The sequence below is a fragment of the Papio anubis genome, chromosome 2 (assembly GCF_008728515.1).
Source record: "Papio anubis isolate 15944 chromosome 2, Panubis1.0, whole genome shotgun sequence".
Classification (NCBI taxonomy): Eukaryota; Metazoa; Chordata; class Mammalia; order Primates; family Cercopithecidae; genus Papio; species Papio anubis.
In genome coordinates this window covers 59,556,874-59,569,213 of record NC_044977.1, presented here as the reverse complement: position 1 = coordinate 59,569,213, position 12,340 = coordinate 59,556,874, and positions in this window count along the sequence as shown.

The window sequence follows — 12,340 nt, the reverse complement described above, 5'->3', positions numbered from 1 at the left end:
AATTCATATGACAGAATATTTTAGAGCAGAGAAATGAGTCACAATAAGTCCATTTATATACAAATTAAAAGCGACCCAAATTAAATTTATTGCTTAGGGGTACAAACATGGGTGGGAATCTATAAAGAAAAAACAAGGAAACGATGATTGTAAAAGTTGGCATAGGGGTTATCCCTGGGTCAGATGTGATTGCGGAGAGTCACACAGGGGTCTTTTAAGGAAGGCACGGACAGTGTTTTCTCTTAGCCTGCGTGGTAGTTGCATGGGTACTTACTATTTATTTATTTTTGAGATAGCATTTCACTCTGTTGCCCAGATTGGAGTGCAGTGGTACGATTATGGCTCACTGCAGCCTCGGCCTCCTGAGCAGAAGTGATCCTCCTGCCTCAGCCTCCCAAGTAGCTGGGACGACAGGTGTGCGTCACCACGTCCAGCTAATTTTCTATTTTTATTTTCTGTGGAGACAGGGTCTGGCCATGTTACCCAGGCTGGTCTTGAACTCCTAGGCTCAAGTGATGTATCTACCCTGGACTTCCACAGTGTTGTGATTACACGTGTGAGCCACTGCACTTGGCCTATTTTTATTCTTTACATGGTGCATGTGTTTTAGATGCTCGTCAGTATGTGCTGTGGACCAAATGTTTTCCCCCACCCAAAAATCCAGATGTTAAAATGTAACCCCCAATATGATGGCCATAGGAGGTGGGGCCTTTGGGGGTTGATGAGATCATGACAGTGGAGCCCTCCTGAATGGGATTAGTGCCCTTCTAAGAAGAGGCCAGAGGAGAGCTATCTCACTGTGTTTCTGCCTATCCTTGATAATAAAGGTAAAGTTACCAGTCTGAAATCCACAACAGGGCCCTCATCAGAACCCAGCCATTCTAGCACCTTGATCCCAAATTTCCAGCCTCCAGAACCATGAGAAAGAAATTGCTGTTGTTTAAACCACTCAATCTATGGTAATTTGTGGTAGCTGACCAAACTAAGACAGTGTGTATGTTGAATTTTATAATAAATGAATTTTAACATTGCATGTGACATTAGCTTTCCAAATTATGATATAGAGGTCAGAGTTCAGTTTGTTTTGGTTCACTGTAAAAAAAATGGCAAAATATCCATCAAAACAGGGAAAAATACAACAATGGGCATCATCCAGTGGAAGAGTCCACCAAGTATCTTGGGCCCCTCCAACCCATTTAGTCCTGTTAGACCTAGGCTGGCCTTATTCTTTCTTTGCCTTATAGGGATGCAAACTTAGATGAGGGGTTGCCAATGGGTTAGTAGTCTATTTTTGAATGGGAGTTCCAATGCAAAGTCTTTAAATATCATGGCCCTATTTTGAAAGTAGTGTGGGAAGTGGCTAACCCTGTAATCCCAGAGTTTTGGGAGGACAACATGGGAGGATTGCTTGAAGCCAGGAGTTTGAGATTAGTCTGGATAACATAGTGAGACCCTGTCTCTACAAAAATAATAATGATAAATATATTTTTAAAAGTTACCTGACCTACATTCTTTGACTGTAGCTCCTAAGACCCCCCATTCCAGAGAGGGTCCTGTCCCATACCCAGAAGGAAAGCAATGATGCATGGAGAAGCCAAGAAGAATCTAGACAGACAGGCCTTGCTGGGCTCCTCCACTCAGTCTATTAGCATTAGATCAGACCTTTTACGTCCAATCATATTTCTGCATGGCTGTCCATACGTTGTAGAACCTAAGCATAAAAATGGACAATTTTCTCTGTATCTTTGGGTCTCCCTTCTGAAGGTTCCGGTGTATACACATTAAATAAATCTGTGTGTGGCTGGGTGCAGTGACTCACACCTGTAATCCCAGCACTTTGGGAGGCCAAGGTGGGTGGACCACTTGAGGTCAGGACATTCGAGACCTTCCTAGCCAACATGATGAAACCCTGTCTCTACTAAAATTACAAAAATTAGCTGGGTGTGGTGGTGCACACCTGTAATCCTAGCTACTTGGGAGGCTGAGGCGGGAGAATCGCTTGAACCTGGGAGGCAGAGGCTGCAGTGAGTCGAGATTGCACTACTACACTCCAACCTGGGTGATAGATTGAGACTGCGTCTCAAAAAACTATAAATAAATAAATAAATAAATCTGTGTGCCTTTTCTCCAATTAATCTGCCTTTTGTGAGTTTATTTTTCAGTGAACCTTCAAAGAACCCAATCCTCCTGCCTCAGCCTCCCAAAGTGCTGGGATTACAGGCATGAGCCACCGTGCCCGGCCCAGATAATTTCTTTATGGCCAGTTTTTACACAGAAAGGTGGAGGGAAAGTTAGAGTAATATTTTTAAGTTTTATGGTTGGCTTTGGGGCAAGGGGGTTCTGGTTTCTATGACCTGCCTTGGAGAAGAGGGGTTCTGGTTTCTATGGCTAGTCTTGGCAAGGGCAGTGGAACTGAGAGAAGGGAGGGCAAGAGAAGGTCAGAGAAAAACTTTTGCTTCTGAGACCTTCATTTTTGGGGTATTGTTTTTGGAGCCCCAACAGTAGTGTTTAATGAAAATACAATGATGTGCACCACACAATGCCAGCGACACTTGCTGGACCCCTGAATCTCAAAGACTATGTCCTGAACACCTGCTCAGGCTCACCTGGGTGGCTTGGAGAGCACAGCCGGCCAACAGGAAAAATAAAACTTTTCCTGCTCCCAAGGAAAGGCTGCTAAATATAGGCTAAGATTTTATGCATGCATTTTCATAAGCCATCCACTCTGAAAATGGGCCGTTTTCCACCAGTGGGCATCAAAAATATCCCATGGGATGACTGCAGTTAACAATAATACATAGCATCACATAGCTGGATGGAAGCTATTGAGCTTTCCCAACACGAAGCAATGGTAAATGTTTGAGAAGATGGATATGCCGATTACCTTGATCTGATTACTATATATTATATGCATCAAAACATCCCCATATACCCCATGAATATGTACAATTATTGTCAATTTTAAAAGTCCTATGCCATTTAGCTTACAAAAACTGGTTGCAAATACTATTCACTTCCACAAGGGACCACTATTGCTTCACTATTTCCAAAGGTGCCTTTAAAAAAAAAAAAAAAAAAAAACAGTTTGAAAAACCCAGTGGTACAGAAAAAGAAAATAGCGTTGTATGTTTTGTTTGGTTTTGAGATGGAGTTTCACTCTTGTCGCCCAGGCTGGAGTGCAACGGCGAGCTCGGCTCACTTGCAACTTCTGCCTCCTGGGTTCAAGTGATTCTCCTGCCTCAGCTTCCCGAGTAGCTGGGATAACAGGCACCCACCACCATGCCCAGCTAATTTTTGTATTTTTAGTAGAGATGGGGTTTCACCATGTTGGCCAGGATGGTCTCGAACTCCTGACTTCAGGCAGTCCGCCTACCTCGACCTCCCAAAGTGCTGGGATTATAGGCATGAGCCACCGTGCCCGGCTGTGTTGTATGTTTTAAAGACAGTGTGCACAAACATAATTTCGTGGTTCTCAGGATCTTGTTTCTAAATCTTGGCTTGTGCTGCTAATTGAAACATGAGTAATAGTGATGATCACAATGATGACATTGTGTATCTCTATAGGGTCTTAGTCCCAAGATCATAGCTCTTTCGTATGTATTACACAGTTAACACAGTTGGCCAGGCATGGTGGCTCACACCTGTAATCCCAGCATTTTGGGAGGCTGAGGCAGGAGGATTATTAGAGCCCAGGAGTTTGAGGCTGCAGTGAGCTGTGATCATGCCACTGCACTCCAGCCTGGGAGACAGAGTGAGCCCCTGTCTCTAAAACCAAACAAAACAAGCAAACAGAAAAGACTCACAATACTGTGATGTCTCAGTGTTCTCATTTTCTAGAGAATAAAACTGAGCTTCAGGGAAATGCCACAAATTGCATAGTTGGGTGGTGATATTTCAGCACCAAGGATAAGTAAGAAGAGGGAGAAACGGAGACCTATTATTTGGGAAGAGCACCTTCCTCAGCGTTGAGTGGTTTCATTTTCATCCCATGAAGTTGCTTTCAGCTTGATACGAAATCAGGTTGAAGATAAAGCTTGGGAAGATGCCCAGCGTCTCTCAGCACTCACGGAATGTTGCACAGTTGGGAGTTCCCCGAGACGAAAGCTCCTGCAGCCTCTCCTCCCTGCAGCCTCTCATCACTAGCTTCTACTCTGGATGTTGGCAGCTTCTGGTCCCATGGAGCCTCATCTCCTAGAGCCTCCTACTAGTTCCTGCCCTTCCTACGGTTTCCATTAACCCATTTGGCAGACAGAAGGCAGGATTTGGAGTCAATGTTTTAGATTTGAATCTGAACTGTGCTCATTAGCTGGGTGAATTAGTAAACCTCTCTGAGTCTCAGTTTCCTCCTCTGTAAATGGAGCTAATTCTAGCTGTTTCACAGGGTTTTGTGGGAGATTCAAGCAACTATGTATATCAAGGGCCTGGCGTGTGGTGGACGGATCTGCTGAGCAAATCCTTTTTCCCTTTCCTCCTCCTTCGCCGTCTGATCAGCTGCCTCTGTGGTCATTGTTCCTGGTTCTGACAGCACTTCACAGAATACTTGTTTCTGACCTATAGGGTTCTGGCACAACCCTATGGTCCTTGGGGGCAGTGGTTGGCATGATTGCTAAACAGTTGGTGGATGGCTTGGACAGAATCTACATTGAACTCTCTCCTGGGGGTGAGGGGTGGAGGTTCTGAAGCGAGTGGTCAAAGGATCACAGTTTGAGAACCACAGCCTTGGGAGTTTGCTGGGGAAACTGCACCGAAAGCTTACCTTCAGGGACAGATTTAATCACAATTTAATTTAATTTAATTTAATTTGCAAATCTGGCTCCTCTGCTGCACCTTCCTAAGGACTCTCTGCCATTCAGTAGCTGCTTTATCACCTTGGGAATAACTATTAGGAAATGCTGTCTTTAACAGCAGGAAGGCTTAGTTCTCAAACTATGGTTCCTGGAGCTACAGCAGCAGTGGTGGCAACCCTTGGGCCCCACCCAACACTGAATGGGAAACTCCGAGATGGGACCCAGCAACCTGTGCTGTAAGAAGCACTCCAGGTGACTCCGCAGGCCAGCGGCAGATGCCCTCCTAACCCTGACAGACATGGGAATCTAGTCTCTTCCAACCTTAGGCTGGTAGGGGTAAGGGTTGGGGGGAGTTGTGCTCCACTCTTCTGAGTGTGCAGGTGGTGAACGTTTATTAAGCACCTACTAGATGTGCTGACTGCTGATCACTCATTTTCCCCTCTATCTTGCCCTGTCAACTAAGCCATATATTTATAGTTGAGAGGTAGACTGGTATTTGATATGGTTTGGATCTGTGTTCCTGCCCACATCTCATGTAGAATCGTAATCCCTCATGTTGGAGGAAGGGCCTGGTGGGAGGTGAAAGGATAATGGGTGGTTTCTCATGGTTTAACACCATCCTTGTTGGTGCTGTCATTGCAATAATGAGTGAGTTCTAGTGAGATCTGGTTGTTTAAAAGTGTGTGGCACCTACCCCCTCTCTCCCTTCTTCCTGCTCAGGTCATGTGACGTGCTGGCTTCCCCTTCGCCTTCCGCCATGACTGTAAGTTTCCTGAGGCCTCCCCAGAAGCTGAGCAGAGGCCACCGTGCTTCCTGTACAGCCTGTGGGACCGTGAGGCAATTCATTTATTTACAAATTACTCAGCCTCAGCTATTTATTTATAGCAGTCCCAGAATGACCTAATTCAGGGTTTCTGATTCATTCATTCTTTTATTCAACTAATATTAAACAGTATTATGTGTCAGGTATTCTGGGTACTGGGCATATAGTGATGAGATTATGCCTTCACAGAAGTAAATAAATACATGCAGAAATAAATAAATGAATACATGCAGAAATGAATGAACGAATACATGAAGAAATGAATGAAAAAATAAATACCTGCTACAATGCCAGAGTGGCAACAGCTTTGAGGGCAAAGCAGAATCAGAGGATAGAATGTTGAGTGTGGGAGAGGGGAATGTGGAAAGAGAAGAGGGGGCCACTTGCTTTATCTTGGATGATATAAAGGAGAATCTCTATTTGCCCTTTAATCCTTGCTCTGAGAAAAGCACCTTGATTTTCTTCCCACCCCGTCAATTCAAAAGTTTCCACCCTCCTTATCCCTACAGTTTTAGGGATAGGCACACGGCCCATTTCTGGCCAATCAAAGTATTCATCTCTCTGCCTCTAGGAGTGAATGCTTCTGCATTGGGCACAAGTTGCCTAAAGGAGATTCAATCCTGGGACTTTTCCTAGACACTACTGGAAAGAGAGAAATGAAAAACCTCTCTTAACAACTGCTGATGTCACTGGGCTGCGAGGCTTGGGGCTTGGGGTTTCTGGGGCCTACTGAGAGGGAAGAGGCTTCCTGAGAAACAAAGCCTACCTAGAGAAAGTGAGACTGAGAGGAAGAGAGAGTCCTCATTACAGACCCCACGAGATCAGGGGTCCCCAACTCCTGGGCCACAGACTGGTAAGTCATGGTCCCTGGCCTGTTAGGAACTGGACTGCACAGCAGGAGATGAGCAGCAGGTGAGCAAGTGAAACTTCGTCTGTATTTACAGCCACTCCCCTTTGCTCACATTACCACCTGAGCTCCGCCTCCTGTCAGAACAGTGGTGGCAATAGATTCTTATAGGAGCATGAACCCTATTGTGAACTGTGCACGTAAGGGATCTACATTGTGTGCTCCTTATGAGAATCTAATGACTGATGATCTGTCACTGTCTCCCATCACCCCTAGACAGGACTGTCTAGTTGCAGGAAAACAAGCTCCCGGCTCCCACTGATTCTACATTATGGCAAGTTGTATAGTTATTTCATTATCTATTACAATGTAATAATAATAGAAATAAAGTGCACATAGATTTAATGTGCTCGAATCATCTCCAAACCACACCCACCTGCCCCCAACTTCTGTGTCCGTGGAAAAATTGTCTTCTACGGAACTGGCCCTGGTGCCAAAAAGGCTGGGGACTGCTGCACTAGATCCAGGCATGCCTGAAGCACTTACTCCTAGACTTTATAGTTTCGTGAGCCCATACATTACATTTTCAGCAGAACATGTTTCAGTCTTTTGAAACTCAAAGGGTCATAATACTAAACCCAGGGAACTTGCATTCAACACCTGTGTCTTCCACTTTCAGGGAGTCAATTGCCTCCTCTGCAAGAAGGGCTGATTGAGAGGATGCAGGAAAGCGAGAGAACCTGTGAGGCTCTCAGCCCGTGGCCAGCAGTGGGTGTTCAGTAACCAGTGGCTGGATTCCAGAAAATAATAAGCTGCCAAGCTGATTTCTGTTACCTTAGCCTCATGGTGTTCATGTTTTGTGTTTAGGAAACACGTGACTGAGTTCCCAATGACAGAATGAGTGGCTGGTCTATTTTTTCTGTCTATTCTGATACTCCAGATGGTACAGTGCACAAGTGTGCCGAGTAGAGACATTTTTCTTTTTCTCAATGAAATACAATTACATCGAATTCACAGCATTGATGATATTCATTGTCTCAAATCACTGTGTTTTCTGCGGCTGGCTTGAGAGATGTATAATAAGGTACTGATAAGGATTTTCTCTTTCTAACCTAAATTGTACGCAGATAGATGACACCTTCTTAGGGCAGCACTTTCTCTCGTCTCAGAATTATAGCAAAGTCAGTCATTCTGAGGCCAATTTACATTGCTTGTTGCTTTTTTTTTTTTCCCACATCCATCAATTTCAGAACAGATTTATGTGATGACAGAAGTAAAATTCTCTCAGTGCAGACATCCAAATGATTTGCTTTTAATAATATGCCAAACAGGGGTGGAGATGAGGGAGCAGAGTTGCCAGGCTTGGCTGTGCATAAATGAGCTTCAGATGGAGGAGGAAGGCAGGCAGCATTTCCTCCAGCTGAGAACAGCCCAACCAGATTGCAACCTCAGCAGCCTGGGATGGGGGTGCCACGGGGTGAGGGCTCTGGAGAAGCAATCGGGACTGACCAGTCCTTAGACTGGGAATCTGCCCAAGTAACAGAAATAGCCCATTTCTGCATTTTAGCCACTTGGAGCAGTTGCTCTCTATCTGTCTCACCACCATCTTTACTGTTAACATCCATCTTGTACCATGCTTTTTAATCTTTTATTTTTAATTATTGACCACCCTCTGGGAGCCTTTTTTATAGTTTTTTTCCCTAATCCCTTCTGATCTCTCACTGAATTAAAAAACAATTTTCTGAGAGACTGAGTCTCACTATACTGCTCAGGTTGGCCTTGGACTCCCAGGCTCAAGTGATCCTCTTGTATCAGCCTCTCAAGTAGCTGGGACTACTCGTGTGCACCACTGCACCTGGCAAATGTTAATATAACAGATATACTATATACTTGTTTATGTACTGTGTGTATATCTGTGTTTAATACAGAAACATAATTATTTCTTTTTTGTTTGTCTCCAAGAACCATTTTTGTCCCTTTGGTGATATCACCCCATTAAGGATACATGATTCAGTGCTTACTCCACATGCAACAGGCAGTCCTCTGAGTCCTTACTTATAACAACTCATTTAACACTCACCATGACCCCATCAGATTTCCCCATTCCAAAGTTGGGGCATTGACACACAGAGAAATGACTTGTCCAAAGTCACAGACAGAACTAGTAAGTAGTTGCCTGGAGTTAACCAAAATGCAAAGATAGAGGGAACAGTTTCTACATGAGACCTCCCTCACTTCTGACACAAAATACAAGGAATTTCAGCCAACTACAAAGTTAGAGGGAGAAATCCTCTCCCCAAATCACCCTCAGGTTTGATAACTTGCTAGAGGGACTCATGGAACTCATTGAAAGCTAGTGTGCTCATGATTACAGCTTATACCGAGAAACAGATAAAAATTAATTAGGCAAAGGAAGAGAAGCATGGAACAGAGTCTGGAAGAGTTGCAAATGCAAAAATCATATTTTCTTCTATTTTGCCTTCCTGCCACTGATGTGTGATTGCCAACCAAGGAATCCTCACCTAAGCTTTGGTGTCTAGAGTTTTTATCAGGGCATGATTATGTAAGCATAATTGATTGATTGATTGCCTACATTAACAGTCCCCAAACTTTCTGGCACCAGGAATCAGTTTCATGGAAGACAATTTTTTCACAGACAGGGTTGGGGGGATGGTTTCAGGATGAAACTGTTTGACCTCAGATCATCAGGCATTAGGTTTTCATAAGGAGCACGCAACCTAGATCCCTCACATGCAGTTCACCATAGGGTTTGCTTTCCTGTGAGAATCAAATGCCACTGCTGATCTGACAGCAGGTGGAGCTCAGGTGGTAATGCTTGCTCACCCAAGGCTCACCTCCTGCTGTGCGGCCCAGCTCTCACAGGCCACAAACTGGTACTGATCTGTGGTGCAAGGGTTGGGGACTCCTGGCCTACATGACTGAACTCAGACTTCAGGTCAACTGACACAGCTTGGCCAAAGACCCCAACCTAATCACAGGGTTGGTCCTTTCTGGTGTGGCCAGTCCCCACTCCATGAATATCAGGTATAGCCACCCCCACCCTAAGATCTGGTGTGGCTGCACCTCACCTGAAACAAATAATTCTTCACTCCAAGTCTTCTGAAGGAACCAGTCCTGCTGACACCTTGATTTTAACCTGATCTACCTGTTTCTGGACTTCTGGCCTTCAGAACTGTAAGAGAATACATGTGTGTTGTTTTAAGCTACCAAATTTATGGTAATTTGATACAGCACTTTGGGAGGCTGAGGCAGGTGGATTGCTTGAGTCCAGGAATTCGAGAACAGCCTGGGCAACATGGCAAGACTCTGTCTCTATAAAAAATACAAAAATTAGTTCCGTGCAGTGATGCACACCTAGAGTCCCAGCTAGTCGAGGCTGAGGTGGGAGGATCACTTGAGCCCAGTGGGGAGGTTGCAGTGAGCCGGTGATTGTGCCACTGGCGCCCAGCCTGGGCTTAAGGTGAGCAAGATCCTGTCTCAAAAAATAAATTTTTTTTTTTTTTGAGACGAGTCTGGCTCTGTCGCCCAGGCTGGAGTGCAGTGGCGCCGACCCTCGCCTCGCCACTGCAAGCTCAGCCCCAAGTTTACGCCATTCTCCTGCCTCAGCCTCCCTCGGTAGCTGGGACTACAGGCCTGCCCACCTCGGCCGGGCTAGTTTTTCGTATTTTTTAATAGAGACGGGTTTCACTGCTAGCCAGGGATGGTCTCAATCACTTGACCTCGGATCCTACTGCCTCGGCCTCCCAAAGTGCTGGGATTACAGGCTTGAGCCACCGCGCCCGGCCTCAAAAATAAAATTCTAGTAATTTATTACAGCTGCCATAGGAAATGAATACAGGAGACACAGAGAAGTTGAATATTTGCCTGCGTCCCTAGGGCTAGGGAGTAGTTGTTCTAGAATTTTAACATAGATCTCCCAGACTCCAAAGGCTAGTTCTCCCATCTCCAGTCCAGAGATGGCTTGTTCAAAGCCTGCAGGCTTGGCATTTCACTCCTGCATTGAGGTTAACTATTGCTAATTGATCCTGCTTTTTTTTTTTTTTTTTTCTTTGAGACGGAATTTCACTTTGTTGCCCAGTCCGGAGTGCAACGGTGCAATCTTGGCTCACTGCAACCTCTGCCTCCCAGGTTCAAGTGATTCTCCTGCCTCAGCCTCCCAAGTAGCAGAGATTACAGGCACCCACTACCATGCCTGGCTGATTTTTGTATTTTTAGTAGAAATGGGGTTTCACCATATTGGCCAGTCTGGTCTTAAACTCCTGACCTCAGGTGATCCACCCGCCTCAGCCTCCCAAAGTGCTGGGATTACGGGCGTAAGCCACCATGCCTGGCCTGATCCTGCTTTTTCTTTTTCTTTTTTAACTGCTCTGAAGATGAGGGTCAGAATCCTTGTTGACACGATCCTCTTGGCAGCCACTAGCTGTAACCATTCAGGGATGGCCTGGGATCAGTCTACCACCTTAGGACTCGTAAGAAGAATAGCAGCACCATTCTTGAGCAGCTCTTCCATTGTTTCTCTCCCTGAATTTGTAATGCCAGTTCACTTAACAATAATAAATACTCCTTACAGAACTGCTCTTTGCACTTCCCTACGCTGACCTCTGTTACAGTTGGCCTTTAGCAACTATGACTAATCAAATATTCTAGCTCTTGGCGTACATCCTGGAGGACCAGCTCTTTCAATACTGCCTGGCATCTTCTATCTTTTATCACTACCTTAGTTCAGTTTCCTAGAAACAGAGCTGGAGACAGGGACTTGGGTGTAAGTGATTTCTGGAGCAGAAAAAAGCCTGTGAAACAGTGAGGGAGCAGGATAGTTAAGGGCAAGGAGCTATGCAATGATGGGGATATGGGTGATCTCAGCTTGAACTACATACAGCACCATCCCCTTGCCAGGCAGGGTGTCACCCCGGTGGGGGTGTGCATGCAACTTTCTGGGAGAGTGGGCTCCTGACATTTGAGGACAAGGGGCCACTGTACACCATTAGTGGCCAACACTCCTGGTGGGCAGTGTGGGGATGGGGAAGCGTGGGTGCCCTCCCAGGAAAGGAGATCTGGGTGGGGCTCAGAACCTCCCAGCATCACCTTTCTGAGTATCTGTTTTGTTTCTTTTTGGCGATCTGTGAAAAAGTCACTTTCCGTCCCGGCTGAGCCCCTGGTTCTGGGGATGTTTAACCTCAAGTTAGGGACCAGAATTTCCTCTGGCTGCTTAACCTGTGCTTCTCTAATATTGGTGCACTTCTGCCTGTGTTTACATGAGGCAAGCTTTGTAAATGTTTAATTCTTTTCTCACTGTTTGCATCTGCTGCTTCCATGTGCTGAGGACTCTGGCTCGGTGAAGACCATCAGGTGCTTAAAACCTGCTTTGTTCTCTAAGCATTACTGAAGGTTATGGGAAAGACTAGGAGAGCTTCCTGCTGGTGGCGGCCTCTGGCTGATGGTTGAAGGTGAAGCAGGCTGTTTTTGCAATGGCTCCAGCGATTCCTTTTACTAGTATTCACGGCCTTGTAGGATCCCCTCTTCTTGTGTGTGGGCTGGATCTCAGAGGGGCTTTCTGTAAGCTCATGTGGACCCTAAGTATAAAACTGCTAGCATGACTCCTGAGGTCAGTGGGCTAACCCAGAAACACAGGAAGGAACCATGACGTTGCCTGCAAGGACTTTCACAGGGTGAACCCTTATGAGCAGATGCTTCTAATGAACAGAATTTGGCAGGAGTGATGGCATGTCCCTTCCAAGTTTAGGATCCAAGACTGTGACTTCTGTCTTGCTGACCCTCTTTCTTGCCCTCTTGCTTGCTTGCTGTGATGATGCAAGCTGTCATGGTGTGAACAGGAATGGAAGGAGGCTTCTGGTGAGTAGT